This window comes from Equus przewalskii, chromosome 1 (assembly GCF_037783145.1).
Source record: "Equus przewalskii isolate Varuska chromosome 1, EquPr2, whole genome shotgun sequence".
Lineage (NCBI taxonomy): Eukaryota > Metazoa > Chordata > Mammalia > Perissodactyla > Equidae > Equus > Equus przewalskii.
The window spans coordinates 48,804,760-48,824,381 of NC_091831.1; the positions used below are offsets into that span (position 1 = coordinate 48,804,760).

The following is a 19,622-nucleotide window of genomic DNA, read 5'->3' on the forward strand; positions in this document are numbered from 1 at the left end:
CTGAGAAGATGGCTGCTCTCATTCAGAGGACTTGTTAAAGGAGTTCCGCAGGAGTAGGGTAGTGCTGGGTGGACTCCAAAAGTCCTCTGCGACTCTCCTACAGAAGACTCTTCAGTGGCTCCTCAGTCTACAGGATGTTCCTCAGAAGCACACGCGTCCTTTGGGTTAACCTTTGTGGTTCCTTTCCTCGCTCTCCGGTTCTGAACGAATTTCTGTTCCTCAGTTAAACGGTTCTGTGCCCCTGCACTGCCCAGTCTCATCTACTTAGCAAACTCCTATTTAACTTTCAAGATTCCATTCTGATGTCACTTCCTTGGAGAGACATTCCTGCCTCATCATCCTTCCCCAGGCAATTTCTTCCTCCTGTGAGTCGCCATAACTTCTCGTTCCCATTACTGCAGTTCTTAGCACTCATAATCATTTGTTTATGTTTTACTGTGTCTCCTCTAGACTGTGGGATACATTGGGTTCTATTCATCTTTGTACTCAGGGCCTAACACAGTCGCTGACACTTCGTAGATGTTTGTAGAATGAAGAGGTGAATAAATTAATAGCAGAGAAGGGAGGGAGAAAGAAAAACTCTAAACCTGACTAATTTTATGAATCCTTTAGAAAAAATCTTATAGAGGGTTCTATAATTCCCAAGCCTGCATTATCAGAGCAATTTGTATTGGAACCATGTTTGTAAATTGGAGGGTAGTAGTTGCAGAGCAATCTCCAACACTGTATTTAAATTAATTAAGCTATACCTAGCAGCGGGTATGCCTGGGTGGGGGGAGGGTGGAGAAGGGAAAGGAGCTTGGAACAGCTGAGGGAGAGAATTGAGGATAAGAAAATCACAGGATTTCAGACAGAGGAAAGCATATGTTTTGCATTTTCCAGGGCAATTCTGATTTTAAACATTCTGTCCCATTGTGTCGTTTCTGTGGAGCTTGTTGTTCTCATATCTAGGTAGGGAAATATGGTAACAATATGTAAAATTAATCTCTCTGTCTAGTTGCTAATAGAAAAGAGAGGCATGAAAAGGCACAAAGGGACTGGAGGGAATGATACCAATTTCTCATAATTTGAACCTTTCAGCCTTGTAGAATAGTCTGTTGATATAAGACAGAGAAAAGCAAATCTATGGAAATTATTAAATTACACATCCAATGTTATCATCTAAGGATAAAGCATGAGGGAATCACATTTCATTGAGGTACTTGATATCTTAAATAAATGTTCATTTTCACAAAGAAAAGCCTACTGTTTCCCTCTCTTTTTGCCAGACTTATGGGAAGCCTGACCCCCAAATCAAAGAATTAATTCCCACATTTGATAATGATTTTTAATTTTAAGAAAAAATAAAATTTAAAACCGTGGTTCCTAATCCTAGAAGATCCTTTAAATCTACTGCTAGTCCAGTCTTCACTGAGATGGAGAAGTGGGAGGGGACCCACACATGTGAGCACTGAGCAAGTCAGAAGGGACTGCTGTGGCTAGAATTGGAAGGGAAGAGCACAGTGAGCCCTGTGTGATGCTGAAAGGATAACACTCTTCCTAGCACACGAGATGCAAGTGATGGAGACTCCCTGGAAACACTGGGGGAGATTTTTGGAGTGGGTGGTTTTCTGGCAGAAAGCAGATGTGAATGCAACTGGGGAAATACTCCTTTGCTACTGTTTTCACGAGATTCTTAATGCTTAAGGAAACAGGTATTGTATATGGTTTCCTTGTTGGAAATCATTCTAAAATGCAATGTTTCTGCCATAGTAATGGGAGTAGAGAAGTTTAACTTGCACTGATGAGAAAGAGCACTAGACTGGACGTCAGAAGCCTTGTATTCTAACGCTGGGGCTCATTCTCTGCTGTGCAAGTTTGAGCAAGTTTTAGTTTCCTTTGCGATCTACCACCTGGGGTTCTGCTATGATTAAATAATAAATGGGAAAGTGCTATACAAATGTAAGACGGACTGATTGTAATTGAATTTGCTCTTGATTGAGGAGCCTTGGTGATTAGTGAATAGTTCTCTAGAGCAGTCATTCTAGAAGTTGTACCTAAATGCCTGTAGAATTTGTACCTAAATGCATATAAAGGATGCCATGGCCCTGACTCTGGGTATTCTGATGTGGGAGAGGTATCTACGTATTTATTTAAAACTCTTCAAGTGAATCTTAGGGACACCAGAGGCTGAGAGTCACTGTGTTAGTGTGGAGGTCAGTGATGAGTGGACAGAGACCTGGCAACCGAGTCCTGGCTCTAGCCCCAACAGATTATTTCTGTGCTCCTGGAGGAAGCTCAGCACAATCTTGAAAAGGTCACTATACTCTTCATGCTTCATTTTTGCCATTTGTAAAATGCAGAGCTGGGCTATCCAGCGAACCTCTACCTTTTTAAAGCCACCGACTCCTTTGTTCAATGAGAATTTTACTTGGAAGCTTTAATATGTGAAACAAACAAACAAAAAGCAGCACTGCTTTGATTCTGCTGAGCAGCCCCCACATGATTTCAGAAACCATTGGCCTGGATGGTGGATAAGGTCCCTTCTAGCACTAGAATTCTATTCAATGCACAGAAAATATTCATGAATTTGTACTGGCTCTATTCAGGAGGCTGGAAGTTTCATGGTACTTATATTCTGAGGAGTGAATTGCAGCAAGTAGGCAGACAGAGCTGGACTTTTACGTGTTTGCTGTCTCAGCTTTTTCCTGCTCTGCTCTGTTTTTCAGATGTACTTGCCAACTGGCTGCCAAATAGGTTTGGCCAAAAGGATACAATGGTAGGAGATTGAAAAACGGGAGAAGATGTAACCAGAATATTTCAACTCTTTCTCTGCATTGAGTGATGTCTCTGGCAGACAAACACTATCTTCCAGAGCCGGTCTGCTGGGGACAAGAGTGTGCAGGTACCCCTTATGTCTAATAACACCGTCCTGCAAGCCCTAGGGATGGAGGCAGCTTCTGTCTATATTTATGTGCTAATGTCTATGTTGCCTCATCACCACCCTCTTTGGCCTTTCAGCTCTTCCAACACCTGTGTAACAAGTTCTCTGAATTAATTTCCCTCTCTTGAACTACCTGCCAAGGACTCTGTTTTTCTGACTAGATCTGATATCCTTACTGATAGTGGTGCATTGGGATTACATCATGAGGACCTTGAAAAGCATGCTAAGGAGTTTGTATTTTATGCCTTAATGTCCGGAACCTTGTGTTTAAGGAAAATTAGTGGTCCCAGTGTGGATATTGGACTAGAAAAATAAATGAGAGGACATGACGAAAAATAAATGTTACCGTAATACAATGGAATGGTTTCACTATTCAACCTGTGTCATAAACTGTTTTACATTTCTGGTTGTTTTTTATCAGGAAAAACTTTTTTCTAGCACCTTGGGGGAATTCTGCCTCCAAATATCTCTTGGCTACCTGATCCACCCTCCTTTTTCACTTTGACTTTCAAAAGGAGGAGTCAGATGGCACATAGAGTGACCTGGGTCACCATGTTAAAGGAATTCCATGAACCTCCATGTTAAAAGAGATAAGGATAACTTAAGAAAAGTAATTCACTCCTAGGTATATACACAAGAGAAATGAAAACATACCTCCATAAAGACTTAGCAGCATTATTCATAATAGCCCAAAACTGGAAACAAACTAAAGATCCATCAACTGGTGAATGGATGAAAAAAATGTGTATATCCATACAGTGGAACTCTGTTAAGCAATAAAAAGGAATGAAGTACTGATACATGCTACAACGTTGATGAACTTCAAAAACACTATGCCAGGTGAAAGACACCAGACACAAGAGACCACATGTTATATGAGCTCATTTATATGAAATGTCCCAAAAAAGGCAAATCTGTAGAGACAGAAAGTAGATTAGTAATTGCATGGGGTGGGGCGAGGTGGGAATAAGGGATGGGGGTGGGAATTAACCCATATGGTATGAGCAATCTGATTGAGGTGAAAGAAATGTTCTAAAATTGATTTATGTTGCCCAACTTGGGAAATGTACTAAGAAATCACTGACTTGTACATCTGATGTGAGTGAATTATATGATATGTAAAATATGCCTCAGTAAAGTCATTTTTTAAAAGGAGAAAGGTAATAGGCAGCAGTACTGTTATTAATCTAGGCCTTTTTAGAAACCAATTCGTTAGTTAGTATGTCACTTTCAGCCACATTATCCACATATCTATGTTGTTTTCATGGATTCATCCCAAAACAGCGTTGAGCACTTTGCTAAATCTAAATAGATTATCATTAGCTTGGCACTCCCGTGCACCCATTTGGTTCCATTAAAAGAGATGATATGATCTGATGTGATTCATGCTTTTATAAATGTGTATTGATGAAGAACAAGGATCATTTTCTTGGAGGTTCAGGACTTGGAACTCCCACCATCATCTAACTGCAAAATGGTCCAGAAGCTGGCAGTCTAATGCCAATTCCTACCAGAGGTTTGGGGAAATATTAACTGGTGCCTAATAGTCTGCACTAAGTTTGGAAGAGAATGCTTGCCTTTGTTCTCTGCATCCAATAGCTGAGAGATAGGTGATAAACAAATGCTTTTAAAACTAATTTCTGCCCAACATGGTAATAGTTTTAATTCCTACGATCTGAAGAATAAGAAGCCCTGTTTATCTTGCTGTGTTGTGGCAATCAGGTACTTGTTGTGAAAGGCTGCTGCTCGTAACAAAGCTCAATGACTCACATAATAATCTATTGATTCTTCCCACACTGGGTTTGTTATTACCTTCAGATTAAATCCCCCTTTTCTGATTTCAGAGTTCACAGATCTGCCATCAACAGCCCAGTGAGTATTGGAACACAATTTTTGAAATGACTGTGCTGGATATTTAGTTTTATTATTCTTTCACGCTTTCTCTCTGGGAGGGAAAATAATACGCCTCTACCTGTCCACATGCAAGCCTGTACCTCAGCATGGCTAGAAGAGGGGAGATTTCACTCAGCCATAGCTCTGCTGTCATTAATTGAGGGACCTCAGGAAAATTACTGGACCTTAGATTTTTCATCTACATAACAGACTTCTTACAGTGCCTGTCTCCTTCACAGCATGGTTGTGAAGAGGAATGTAATGTAAATATCTTTTTAAAATATTTACTACAGGAGTGATTCAGAGACACTTTGATTCTGGGCTGAAATCAAGCTGAATTTCAGATCTTTGCGGGGATACAGGAGGAAAGCAGATGACAGAATTAACCTGAAATTTGTCAAGTGCTGAATCAGTTTTCAGATTTCAGATCCCTGCTTGGTGCTCTTCATGCTAGGATCTTTACAGCTGATTGGAGTAAAGAAGAGACAGCTGCAGGTCCTTTGATAACTGAATCTTAAGAGGCCTCATGATAGATGCCACTACATCCCCCTCCAGCAGCATGTTACTCCCACTAGCAAGATGTCCACCCCCAATCAAAATCCCATCCCCTGCACTCCTCTCTGTTGCCTCTCCTCTGCCATGCCACATCTAATATTCTTTTCATCTCCCCTTAATAGATGCCTAAATGTCTGACTTGTGATGGAAATGCCTGTTCCCATGGAGCCGCTGCTTCCAAGAAAGCTTGCCACAGACAAAGACAAGGCAGAAAATGGCCTCCTCACTGAAGATGAAAAGAAGCTGCACTGATGAGGAAATCTGTTCCCAACTCCTGTCACTAAAATTTTCTCTTCTGCCTCTAATTTTCTTTATTGTGCACCCCCTGAAGCATTTGCATTTGTGTATTGCAACACACAATAGATAAACTATTGATTCTATAACCCAATTTTGGTAAATGCTACCAAAGTGGAGAGAATAATATACAGAAATATAGGGCCTCCTGATTACTTTAAGACTAAGATTCATCTCCCATTGGGCCTTTATATTGTTGAGAGAACTCTAAAGATCTAACATATACTTTGGAACATTTGGAAGACAACAACAATTACCTGTGTATCAGCTTGTATTGGTGTATCGCATACCTGTAGCTGTGCCTATATCAGATTATTAGAATCAATGCATTTAAAATACCTAACACATGTCAGATACAATGCTGAGTACTGAGGAAACAAAGATGGCAGGGTCCCCTGCCTTCCAGGAGCTCACACTTTAGAAAGATAGGCGTATGAATAACTATCTGTAGAATATTGTGCTCATTTATTTAGAAAATGTAATTGGAACACAGATGACATAACAAAGAACTGTGGTGGAGACGAAGATAGAGTTTGAGAGAAAGGTATAGGAGAAAAGACGTTTATGCTGGGCTTCAAAAGATGAATTGAAATTTTCCTGGCTGGACAAAGATGGAAAGGGCATTTCAGCAGAGATAAAAACAATAAAGACCTCAAACATGGAAGTGCACGGCATGCCTAAAGAACATGTAAAGCTGAAGGGTTAGAATGCTAGGTAATATTTCAGCAAGTGTGATCATCAACATTACTATCATTTGGAGTGTTTGTTTAACTTTTCAGTTTCCTGAGCTCTAGACTGAACCTACTGAATCAGACTATCTGAAAATGAGGATGAGGAATCTGAATCTTGGAAATGTGTGTGATGAATAAAGGTTGAGAACCATCCTATTTAGGTCGAGTCAGGAATACAGGGAAGGACACATTGACTCAAGACTCCAAGTTGCTCTGTGGTTATATGCTTATATACTATTAGACTGATCAATTCAATTCCAAATGTGTTCAATCAAATAAATAGATTTCACTGTTTGTAAATTTATTATTGTAAATTGCAAAACTTCTGTAAACAGAAGCCCACTTACTATAAATTGAGTCAAAAGACAAAGATCCAACTGTGCCTGTTCAAAAATGGGAAGATGTTTTCCAGACTGTTTTCGGCTCCAAAGAGAATCTTCTTATCTAACACTGGGATCTTGATTAAAATCTCTCCCTTCTCAGCAGCAAAAAACTCTCTCAAGGAGTCTCAAAAGAGAGTCAGCTCAGGGGCTGGCCTGGTGGTGTAGTGGTTAAGTTTGCAAGCTCTGCTTTGGTGGCCCAGGATTCACAAGTTTGTATCCCAGGTGTGGACCTACACACCGATAATCAAGCCATGCTGTAGCGGCATTCCACATACAAAGTAGAGAAGGATGGGCACAGATGTCAGTTGAAGGTCAATCTTCCTCACAAAAGAGAGAGAGAGAGAGAGAGTCATCTCAGAGCTGCTCACAGCAGTCTTTCCATCCTTGAGCTTGGTTGTATGACTACATAGACTTGGGTGACAGCAGAGCCACTGTGAAGAGGACAAGGCAGAGAGCAAGCTGGAAAGTTGAAAGACTCCTTGTCTGAGGCACAGAGGCTGGACCAGAAGGACTGGATGCCTCAGAGAGACATTGACTTCTTTTCAATGGGCACATCAGCATCAGTGCAAATTGATGATCCCAGATCAGAAGCAGACAACACAAATTCGGCAGAGCAGCGCAGTAAAGCCAGAATGAGATAAAATATTGGCAGCCACTCAAAGCTATGCACTTTCCCAACCTGTCCTCAGAGTGATTTGGTGCTCATTTTAGAGCCCAATAGTAGTCCTAGCTACCTATCACCCCAATAATTGCACACACAAATACCTGCAATTAAGTTACTAGCTTAAAAATTGATACACAATTCAGTCAGTGTTGATTTAATGTTTCTCAACAAAACCTTTTTTTTCCCCTCTAAGGTAGTATGTCTCATATAATGGCCAATGGACTCCATCATCAGACTCTTTGCTGACCTGGTTAAAATGCAGACACTTGGGCACCATCCCTGGCCTTTAGAACCAGACTCTCTGAGGTTAGGGTCCAGGAATCTACATTTTCACATGCTCATGCAGGTGATTCTGAAGCACATGAAAGTTGAAGAACCTCTACTTTAAAGTCCCTGGTCAAACAGGCCCTTTCCAGGTACTATTGAAGAAAGATAACTGAACGAGGAGCCCTCACTGGGGCCAATCTGATGGGGTAGAAGTTGTATGGAAGTTGCATGGAATTGGTCCCTAACTGGGTGCAGGTTTATTCAGGAAATTAATGGAACAGGCCAGCTACAAAAATATCTGAATATTTGGATAACTGAATTAAAAGAATCAAGTTATTTTGATATTGTGAAAACAGTAAAAATTCAGCTCTTTATAATGTCCTTGCATTATTGTAGCTGTGTTTATTAGGGAGACTAATAAATCAAACATGGCTCATAGAGACTAAGAGGGGATTATAAAATAGTAGAGCTGGAAGAAACCTTAAAGATGGCCTGGTCTGTTTTCTATTTCACAAATGAGGAAACCAGAGCCTGGGGAGGTCTAGTGATCAAGGTCATATAGCTCATTAGTGGCCAAGAACCAGAATGTCCCGACTTCTAGTCTATGGTGCCTCCCCGAGACTAGAATAAATCCCCAGTACTCAAAAGGTAAAATAATCTTTTTATTTTTTCTTAAAAAGTGGCCTTATCGGGGCCAGCCCCGTGGCCAAGTGGTTAAGTTCGTGCACTCCACTGTGGCGGCCCAGGGTTTCGCTGGTTCAGATCCTGGGCAAGGACATGGCACCGCTTGTCAGGCCACGTTGAGGTGGCGTTCCACATGCCACAACTAGAAGGACCCACAACTAAGATATACAACTATGTACAGGGGGGATTTGGGGAGATAAAGCAGAAAAAGAAAAAAAGAAGATTGGCAACAGTTGTTAGGGCAGGTGCCAATCTTTAAAAAAAAAAAGTAGCCTTATCTTCTCATTGAAAGAAAAATTCACTCAAATAAAAAGTATAAACAAAGATGCTGATTCATAGACCAAATGGAAACTTAAATGATTTGATGATCCCAGGTTGAAACATTCATTCAATTATTTATGCATTCATTCAGTAAGTATTGTAGAATGATAGTTCTCCTCATACCTAGAGAAAGCAGGAAATACTCTCCAGAGAGAGAGAGGCAGTACCATTTTGGTAAGATGACACTGCAGAGAACTTGCTGTTTGGCTGACAAGCACTCCTTCACCTGTCTTCACCTGCCCCCATCCAATCTTCTGTCTCGCACTGTTTCTCAAGGTTTTCTTTTTCTTTTTTTTTTTGAGGAAGATTAGCCCTGAGCTAACTACTGCCAATCCTCCTCTTTTTGCTGAGGAAGACTGGCCCTGAGCTAACATCCATGCCCATCTTCCTCTACTTTATATGTGGGACGCCTACCACAGCATGGCTTTTGCCAAGTGGTACCATGTCCGCACCTGGGATTGAACTGGTGAATTCCGGGCCGCCAAGAAGCAGAACGTGCGAACTTAACTGCTGTACCACCAGGCCGGCCCCTCTTTCTCAAGTTAAACCACCCACCCCAATGGCCAGGCTCATTCTCCCTCTTCACCTTCCCTTTTCTATGCTCCAGTCTGATATGTCTTCCTAACCTCTCTTTGGTTGTCCAAATTCTGTCATTCAAAGACCAAGCTCAAGAGTCTTTGCCTCCTTCCTCAAGACTGTTCTCTCTTCTTGGATCTCAAGTGCCTTCCCTTCAGTGAACTCCTGTTATAACTCTTATACTCCTGTTTTATTCCTGTTATACTGTTCTGAATAATATACTGGTATAATTGTTTTCCATTAGAATTTTGCTAGTGTGGCTTTGGTAGGTAATAGAATGTGGTTGAAAGAGCACAGGGATTGTAGGCTACATTGCTACCGAAACGCCTGGCTTCCTTGTGACATGCCTCACAGCTGTCTCCTGTTCAGCAACTTTCCCACCCTTAGTTCACTCCCTGACAGACCTGCTCCTCTTCCTTTGTTCCCCATCTTGCTAAATTATGTGCCACATCTAGCCAGAAACTGGGGGTCATCTTTTACCGCTATCACTTACTTACACAGTAAAAAACATAAAGCATAATTTTCCCTCCTAGACATCCCCAGAATCCATCCACTTCTCTTTACCGCCCCTCCTGCTACCATCCTAGGCTGCCGCTCCCTATTACCTATATTATCAGAATGACTCCTAACTCCGACCTTGCCCCCTTCAATGTTTGCTCCATTCTGCAGCCAGGATGATACTTCTTCCATTCTCCTACTGTCGCTTCCATTCATTCTCTCACTTACTTAAACCTTCTGGTTCTCAGGATAAAGTTCCAACTATTCAAAGCCCTTTTGTGATCAAGTCCCTTTCCAGCCTTCTGGCTCCATCTTTTCTACTTGCCCACCTTGAACTTCATCTCCAGCCAGACTGAACTGCTTGCACTAGTGCATCCTACTGTCTATTGCTGCTGGACCTTTGCACATGCTGGTTTCTCTTCCTGGAATGCCTTTCTTTCATGTTTTTGCTTGAATGTCCTCTGCTGATTTTCAGGGACTGAGAAATCTCTCTTTTTAGCTAGGAAGTTTCTCTGATTCAGGTATCATTCTTGTGTATTTTCCTAACATTCTGAGTTTACTCCTTGTTAGGGGTTGAATTGTGTTCCTCAAAAAGATATGTTAAAGTCCTGACCCCTGGTACCTGTGAATATGAACCTATTTGGAAATAGGGTCTTTGCAGATATAATCAAGTTAAGATGAGGTCATTAGGGTGGGCCCTAATCCAATGACTGGTGTCCTTAAAAAGAATGCCATGTGAAGACGGAGACACACAGGATGAATGTTATGTGATGACAGAAGCAGAGATTGGAATGATGCAGCTGTAAGCCAAGGAATGCCAAGGATTGACAGCCACCACCAGAAGCTAGGGAGAGGCAAGAAAGGTTTCTACTCTGAGTCTCAGAGGGAGCATGGCCCTAATGACACCTTGATTTCAGACTCTTAGCCTCTAGAACTGTGAGAGAATAAATTTCTATTGTTTTAAGCCACCCAGTTTGTGGTACTTTGTTACAACAGCCCTGGGAAACTAATATATTCCTATCGTGGTAATTATTGCACTATATTCTATTGGCTGGGCATTTTTGCTTATCTTCTTCCTTCCTCATTGAAAGGTGGTATTGTCTTAGATATCTATGAAATACAATGCACAGCTCAATCCCTAGGACATAGTAGTTGCTCAATAATTAGTGGGTGAAGAAGTCCCATGCCATAAAAATGAACCGAAATATTTTAATACCTCTAGCAAAGTACCTGACATGGAGAAGTACTTAGTGAGTGTCGGTTGCCTTCCCTTTCATCGCTCTAATAGTAAAAATCTGCTCAGAAGCAAGGACTTAGCTTTCTTCTTTCTTGTGCGCCTTCTAAACACCTGGAATAGTGCAACAGAAACCACCGAGGCTCCCCAACCATACATGTGCTCCCCTACATTCTCTAGCTTCCCTGGCATTTAGAGTTAGGGTCATGTACCGGATTCAGGTCAGTGCACTATGGATAGAAATGGTATTAGCCAAATGCTTCTAGCTTTACCCTCCAAGGGCTTCTTCCCATACATGGCAATTTTAGGAGCTCCATGGCAACTTTGGGGGCCCACAAACTGAATAGCTACAAGAGGAAGAAGTGTGACCCAATCTGCATTGGATTATATATAAGTGGGAAATAAACCTTTATTGTATTAGCCACTGAGTTTTGGGGTTTATTTATCACCAAGGCAGAGCCTAGCTTATTTTGACTAATGTACAAAGCAATGTGGACACATGGGAGGTGCTGAGAAGTGCCTGTTGGTTGGCTAATTAAATCCTCACACCAAATAAAGACATCAGAGAGTCCTGACTGAACAAAGACTGTTTGAGAAATACAGGCATCTTTATGTTTCCTCTTGGCATGCTTCACTAGTTTTAAAAAGTGTCTGGGGCTTGAATGTTTTGATTGAGAAGAAGCTGCCCAGCCAAGACAGCTGCCGTGGTGAGGCTGTCTCACCATGACACTGGACTGGTCCTTGTGCCCAGGCTTTAAAAGAAATTAGTTCAGTGGGACCAAACTTAATTGAATGCTGCCTGCTTCACCATCCTCCTCTCTCTGCAGGTGAAAGGGGTATAATATTTATATTGTCAAGCATGTTTTTGCAAAAATTATTGTTATGCTGCAGCTCTTGCCATAAAGTTAATAAGGATAGTTAATTAAGACATTAAAGTCTAAGCTACAGTAATTATCTGGAAGTAAAGTAAATGTCTAATAAGCTAGAAAACAGCATCACCAATAAAAGATACAAATTGAGCAGACATTCTCCAGTAATACAACTAAAATTTCACAATGTAAACTGGACAGCTACTTGTTACTAAAACGTGAATCTAAAGCTTTATTTGCACAGAGACGTAAACCCCAGAACATTTGGGCAAAAGTACTGGTTCCTAATTGGTGAATTAGATCCACTTTACTTGACTGTGCATCAGATGTTCCCAGGATAAGAAAGGAGACTTGTTGACCATAGTTTATTAATGCTCAGGGGGCAAGAGTCATCAGCATTCATTTATTATGATTGACTCATGAAGGGCAAGAATGAGTGTATTCTGCTAAGAGTTCTCACTCTTAGTGAGAACTAGGACTATAGTGATACTCATCAATCCAACTGTTTTTCTCTTGTCCATTCTCTCTCCCACACACATGGATGACTAATCTGTACCTTTCCTCTCTCTTCAGTCTCCAACACCTCTGTCTCAACTTCACTCTCAGCTAATGACAAAGCTTCTTATTTCACTGAAGAAACAAAAGCAATGGCAGCAGAATGTCCACACATTCCATAACCACGCTAATTCACCTACCTGCATCTGTTCCCATTTGTTCTGCCTTCTTTTCTATTACTATGGAAGAAATGTCTGAGATCCTGTACTTATGCACTAGATCCTAGCCCCTCTTATCTAATCCAAGGCATTGCTCTAGAAATTTCCCCCTCTCTCTCCTACATCAGTAGTATTTTCTTCTCTACTGGATTGTTCTTACCAATATAAAGTGTCAAGAACTGTGAGGGGTCTGAGATTTTACCCTACTTGCAAACCACAAGTTAGTCCACCACAGTTTCATGGCTGCTAGCAGAAGCCATTAGACTCCTGGGTCAGAGACAAAGGACTATTACTGACAGCAATAGCAGTAGCCAGAAGATCAGCACTTGACTGTGCTGGTTCCTCGAGCCCCAATCCTCACAGGGTGATGCAGAAAGGGCCAGGTGACACTTGCATAACAGTGAATTGCATTATAGGAGAGGAACTCTGGGCTTAGGGAACTCGAATTATTTATTATACTGGACAGTAAACATGCCCGCCCTTTGTTCCAGAGGGAGACACCCTCTTTGTCTTCAAAAGCTATTTATCATACAAATATCCTTGAAAAGAAAGTCCAAAGCAGAAGCAACCAATGACTCTGCTCACAAGACATGCAGAAGTTCAAGAGAATCATGGAAAATTGCCTTCTTACAACAAGCAGGCTTTAATTTCTCCCATTATTAATAAAAACATCATTCTTGATCCCCATATCCTCCCCACCTACCACCCCATTTCTTTGCTCCTTTTTATAGCTATAATCCTTGAAAGATTTATCTGTGACTGCTGACTCAAATTTATCTTCTCTTGTTCTCTCTTGAATACACTACCATCAGGCTTTTATCCCTACACTGCTTTGTCCGGGCTGCTGCTGATCTTTCTGTGCTAAATCCAAAGCTCAATTCTCTTTTCATATTTTTTGACTCATCTGCAGAATTTGACTCAGTTGATCACCCTCTCCTCCTTGAAACACTTTCTTCCCTGGCATTCTAGGGCAACATTTACTTTCCTGTTTTTGCTTTCTACCTCACCTATTGTTCCTTCTCAGTTTTCTTGGCTGGTTTTTCTTATCTTCCATCATTCTGAAGTGCTTCCAGGGTCAGAACTAGAGCCTCTTCTCTTTTCTAACTGCAAGATAGATATGGATATCTATAGCCAGGATATATAATCAGGATTGGATATATATCACCTTTTGACATCCAGGATTATGGCTTTAAAGCCATCAATGGGATGACAGCTCTACAGTCTGGGCCTGTCCTCTGAAATCCAGACTAATATAACTAACTGTCCGTTCCACATTTCCTCTTGAGTGTCCCTTAGATATTTCAAACCTAATGAGTACAATACAGAACTCCTGATCATCCTACCATTAAACGTGCCCCTCCCACAAGCTTGCCCATCTCAGCAAGTGGCAACTCTATTATTCCAGTTAGGCCAAAATGCTTGGCACTATTCTTGCTTTTTCTCTATCTTTTATATTCCACACTCCATCAGCAGCAAATCCTGTTGGCTCTACCTTCAAAATATACCCAGAATCCAATCACTCTTCACCACCTCCACTGTTACCACCCTGGACTAAGCCACCGCATCTCTTTCCTGGATTATTATACAAGCCTCCTAAATGGGCTACCTGCTTCCACTCTTGTTTCCTTTCAGTTTATGCTCAACACAGAAGGTCCTGTTAAAACATAAGTAAGAGCATATCACTTTCCTCATCAAAGCTCTCCAATGGCTTCCTACTATACCAGAGAAAAAGCCACAGTCCTTACAGGATCTCTGCTCCCCATCAAGTCTTTGACGTTAGCTCCTATTACTTTCCCCTTTGCTTACTCCACTCCATGGCAACTCCGCTGGCTTGTTTAGGTTCCTCATCCCCAGCCATGCTCCTGCCTTGTGGCCTTTGTGGTTAATCTTTTCTCTGCCTACTATGCTCTTTCCCTCAGATATTCTCATGGTTTCTTCCCTCATCTCTTCTACATCTTTGCTCAAATGTTACTGGAAAATATAATTGTAAATGGAAAGCACACCCCCACCCTGAACACTTCCTATACACTTTGTAACCTTATTTTTTATCCATAACATTAACTAAAATCTGATTTAATATATACAAACTCGTTATTAACAGTAATGTCACCGTGAAAGCTGAATTAGCAAATACTGAACCACCGCTCTTACTGTGAGCCTTGATTACAATGTTTTCTTCAACCATCAATACATAAATTTGTTTCATGTGTGCTTCTGTTTAAAGACACTTTACTTAATATACAATGTTGATTCAATAACATTGAACTTATAACTTATGTATGAACAAAGCTTATCTAACATAAGTATTTTCTCTGTAAGGGACATCACAGCCTTCTTGTACTAAGACACACCAGAGAGAACTTTAGCACTATGCTTGGGGGCCATTTTATTTTATTTTATTTAGGAGGATTAGCCTTGAGCTAACATCCGCTGCCAATCCTCCTCTTTTTGCTGAGGAAGACTGGCCCTGAGCTAATATCCGTGCCCATCTTCCTCTACTTTATATGTGGGATGCCTATCACAGCATGGCTGGCCAAATGGTGCCATGTCTGCACCAGGGATCCAAACTGGTGAACCCTGGGCCACCGAAGTGGAACGTGCGCACCTAACTGTGGCGCCACCGGGCCGGCCCCTTTGGGGCCATTTTAAAGAGTGAAATCACTAACAACAGAAAAATGAGAAAAACACGGCACTAAATAGACCAATAAATGGACATTTATTAGTATGAGATAGTATAAGAACAGAAACAAGAAGGCAGAGAGTTGCCTTGGTTGACCAGACTTAGGAACGTGCCTGTTGGGAAACTCAAGTTTTTCACCACCCTGGCATGTTTACAAATGACCATGAAACATTGGGAGTATTGTTTTTAGAGTTAAAAGTAACTTTTAGCAAGTAGGAGAATTCACAAATATGGAACCACGAATAATGAAAATGAACTGTGTTATTAAATCACTCAAGTGTTTGTGTATGTAACTAGTATGTATTTATTATGAATTTCCTCCCAGTCAAATGTAAACTTTATGAGCCCGGGGATTTTTGTCTGTTTATCTCACTGATGTATTCTCAGTGCCTAGAATAGTACCTAGCATGTAATAATGTTGAATGAATAAATAAAGGTGGCTTTCTCCCTTGGTTTGGGACTGCAGTGCTATTGAGGATTCTGAAGGCCATGACTCTTGATGTTGAGGGCCAGGATCCCAGGGGCACCAAAGCTATAGGAGCATTTAGAGTCAAATGTCCAGGGGAAATGTGAGGTTGATATGACAGACAAAGAAGTCCAAATGGGCCATCAAGCCCAAAGGGGGAGAAACAGATTTGGAGAACTAGGGATGAAGCTGGGGAACTGAAGGCCAGTAGAAGAATGTGCCAAACATTAGGTTGAGAGACAAAATAGGATAGAAGTTAGGAAAATCTCTCAAACTGTAGTTAATGTTTTTGGCTGGATAGTTCATGACCACGACAGTGAGGTTTGTGGAAGGGCCAGCTGGGTGTAACAATCCAGCAATACAGAATATACCGCTAGTTGTGAACTGCTTGAAGTGAGCACATGTGTCTGATCTAACTTTGTACTTCCAGCTCCTGGCAGTACTTGGCATACAGTAGGTGCTATTCAGTTTATTGCTTTGCAGAAACCTCTATTATCTATCATAGTCCTCTTGGGCCAGAGAGAAGAAGAAAGTGTTTCTGCAAACTCTTGGGTCTACGGGTCTTATAAAGAAGGCCTCCACTTAGACTGGACTCCATATTAACCAGGGCCCTAACTCAGGGATGCGCCTCGTCCTCCCTGTTCTCAGTCCCACTCTAGCTCTCCGAGGCTGACTTATCTGTATTTCTTTAGCCCTGTGGTGTCCTAGAGGAGACTCATTAAGACAAGATGTTTACTGAAGTTGATTCACTCAGTTCCCTTCTCCAGGGAAGCAGTTCGTCTGGCATATGTGAATTGGCCTCGTCTGTGAACCTCCTGCAAGGTAAAATGTACATATGTGGCTGTGTGAAATTTTCTACAGAGTGGATTCATAGATTTCACTAAGGGGTACTCATTATCCAGAAAAATTTGAGAACAATTTCTTAGAATGATTTTGATGGTTCCTGCAGATCAGGGATAGAATTAAATATGATCAGAGAACTCAACAGAGTATCCATCTAAGCAGGTGATTGCTCATTCATCTAGAGAGAAGTTCTAAAAGTTCAGTATGCATGGAAATCTTTTGAGGACCTTAATAGAAAAGAGATTACTGAGATACTGAAATTCAGATTCAGTAAATCCAAGTTAGGGTACTGGAATTGGCCTTAATAAGCTTAACAGGAGATTCTGACATAAGTGTTCCCCTGGGCACTCTTCTGACTTTCTAAAATGTTTGGCCAAGTAAAGCATGCCTTGCCTCTAGTTTTTGATCAGCTGGGACCATTTCATTGCACTGGGCAGAGGCTCCTAAACCAGGCTGGGCACAAGAATCACTCAGTGAGCTGATGGTTAGTGGTGTTAGTGGTAGCGGTTTTAAAATACAGATGCTCAGGTCATACCCTAGAGACTCTTATTCACTAGAGCTGTGGTAGGGGCTGAAGATCTACTTTCAAAAATCTCCCAAGGTTATGCTACCCACCGCCATGATTAAAACCACAACAATAGAGACCAGGACCAAAAGCAGCCATATTTAAATAATCCCACACAGTGGGGAAAATATTCCTTGTGGACCTCGTCCCAGAAACAAACCAGAAGTTAAATATTACAACCAAGCTTTGCTGAGAAAACATTTCTATTTTATTAACCTTTGGACTTCTCTTAATAAGGCAAGTAAGCAAGTAACAATTTAACACTTGTTAATGTTTTACTTTCACAAAAGTCAGTGAAGGGAAACATAACCCATGGATTGAATTTCAAAATGGAGTATTAGCCATGTAAAAGCCAAAGTAAGATCCATACTAGGGCTTCCTATGGTATTACCATAGCTCCAAGCAACACTTTGATTAAAACGACAATGACTCAAGTAAGGAGCTGAGTGAAATCCCAGAAGGAACTCCAACTTTTTGGAACACTGTGTTCTCCAAACGCCAAATAAGAACAATTCAAATGTATCATTAATGCTCAAAATCACCTCCGTTATAGACAAAGAATCTTTAGTAACTCCTTTTGTGCCTAATACTCTCAAAATTATGAAGAGAAGCTAAACAATCAATATCTGATAACAAAGAAAATCCACAACTACTACAGACTAAAACTAAAACCTTGAAGAAAGGTTATTACTTTATAAGACATTCAGTTTAATTAAAGAGATGCTCATTCAGTGCTTATTTACTACGATTCAAATGAGATAATGTATATAGAACCCTTACCACGCTATCCATTGTCTGGTGAGTGTTTAATAAGTTATCATTCTAACATCTTATGATTCTGGAATCTTGTGACAAATTTGATATGCATGATAGCTCCCTGGTGACTTTGGACTAGACTTTCTGACTGATGGCCAAGCTCCTAAATAATACAATTAAAATTCTCAAAACAAGGAGAGATGACGACTGCCATAACCTCTACCCCAGGAAGATGGAAATCTTTTCTTAAGTATGAGAGAGTCAAGGCACATATTCTCCATCTTAGAACAAAACTCTAGTGTTGGTGAAAAATGGCTCCTGTAGTTTTAGACTATTAGTTCTAAGCCCCTAGGAAACTTGGTATGAAGTATGTGGATAGAGAGAAATGTAAACCATAAAAAACAAGTCAAATACCTGAGCATCCATGGATTTGTCTGAAAGAATGTCACCTTTGGAGGGAAAATATCTTGTGAATCTTGCCAGATTTCTTCATCTCTCATTCCTGTTTTCCACTGGGGCCCTTTACTGGCTTTTTTTCTACCCACTCCTTCTGCCCCACAGGATTGAATGCTTAAGGATCTTCCTTGCTTCCTTAATTCCTCATCACCTAAGCTCTTGCCATGGCCTTGCTCTTAGCAATACCACGCTTAGACCTACTGAATCAGGATCACATTTTATCAAGATCCCCAAGTCACTCATATGTGTATTAAAGTTTGAGAAACACTGGCCTGAGACATAATTTAGTTCCCCTTTGCTTCATGGTGCCCATTAAATTGCACATTAAGAAGTTTGTGGTTAATTCAGAAAACAATGGGGAGCCATGGAAAATTTTTGAGCAGCAGGCTAAAAGAGCCCATGCCTGAAATTTTTTCTTCTTGCTGACGAATGACTTATTGCACTAAGGTTTCTAAATTACCTTGGCTTGTGAGAGAATTTGAGTAGCAGCTGAGAACTTTATATTAGAGCAAATATCATGCACCATTTAAATAAATTAACTGACTTAGAATCTTATAATTGAGAACAGAATAGAGCTACAAGTTATGTGTTCCAGTTAAGACAACATCTACCCTCCTGCCAGCGGAAATATCTTCACAGTAGTGTTAATCATTTTCAACTGCAACCTGAAGAGGTCATAATAGTTATTTTTTTCTGACATGCTTGTGATTTAGTCTTATGAGTCATCCTTTTAGCAAAACAGAAACTGGATCCAGAGTCATGGAATTATACAGAAATAGCTTATGGTTCAGCTCCCCACATCTTTCACTTTGCTTTGACTTTGTTTTGAAAAGTAAACTCTCCTAACTTTATGATTTTTGACCCCAGAAACCACCAACCCTAGATCTACGCCATTTGACCTTTTTTCCAACGAACTAGCCACTTGGTTCAGCAAAGAAAAGCCAAACCAACCAACAGCAAACACTAATAGATGGTAGGCAGAAATAATACTTATGAGCAATTTGGAGAATAAGAAACAAAAGGTGAAAATTTAAAGCCTCAAAAGACAAAGAGGGATAAGGACATTCCCAACACAGTCAAAAGTCAGGAGGAGTAGAAATAGTATAAGCCAAAATTCTGAGCCTCCCTAATGTAAAATTAGCAGCTATAATTTGTTGCCTAAGTACAAGACACTTAATATATGTTTTCCCTAATTCCCTAACAACCCAGCAAGGTAGGCATCATTATTTGCTCTTCAAAGATGAGCACACT

At 40.8% G+C, this 19,622-nt stretch overlaps 2 long non-coding RNA genes across 2 annotated transcripts in view; one reads left to right on the forward strand and one right to left on the reverse strand.

Annotated features, from left to right (window-relative positions):
- Positions 1 to 19,622, reverse strand: part of LOC139082076 (uncharacterized) — a 141,655-nt gene that overhangs the window by 57,451 nt on the left and 64,582 nt on the right. The gene's annotated exons all lie outside the window — the stretch shown is intronic.
- Positions 1,450 to 8,091, forward strand: LOC139082040 (uncharacterized). Its single transcript, XR_011537706.1, has 4 exons — positions 1,450 to 1,694; positions 2,709 to 2,884; positions 4,768 to 4,795; positions 5,494 to 8,091. It is a non-coding gene; the product is annotated as an uncharacterized lncRNA (long non-coding RNA).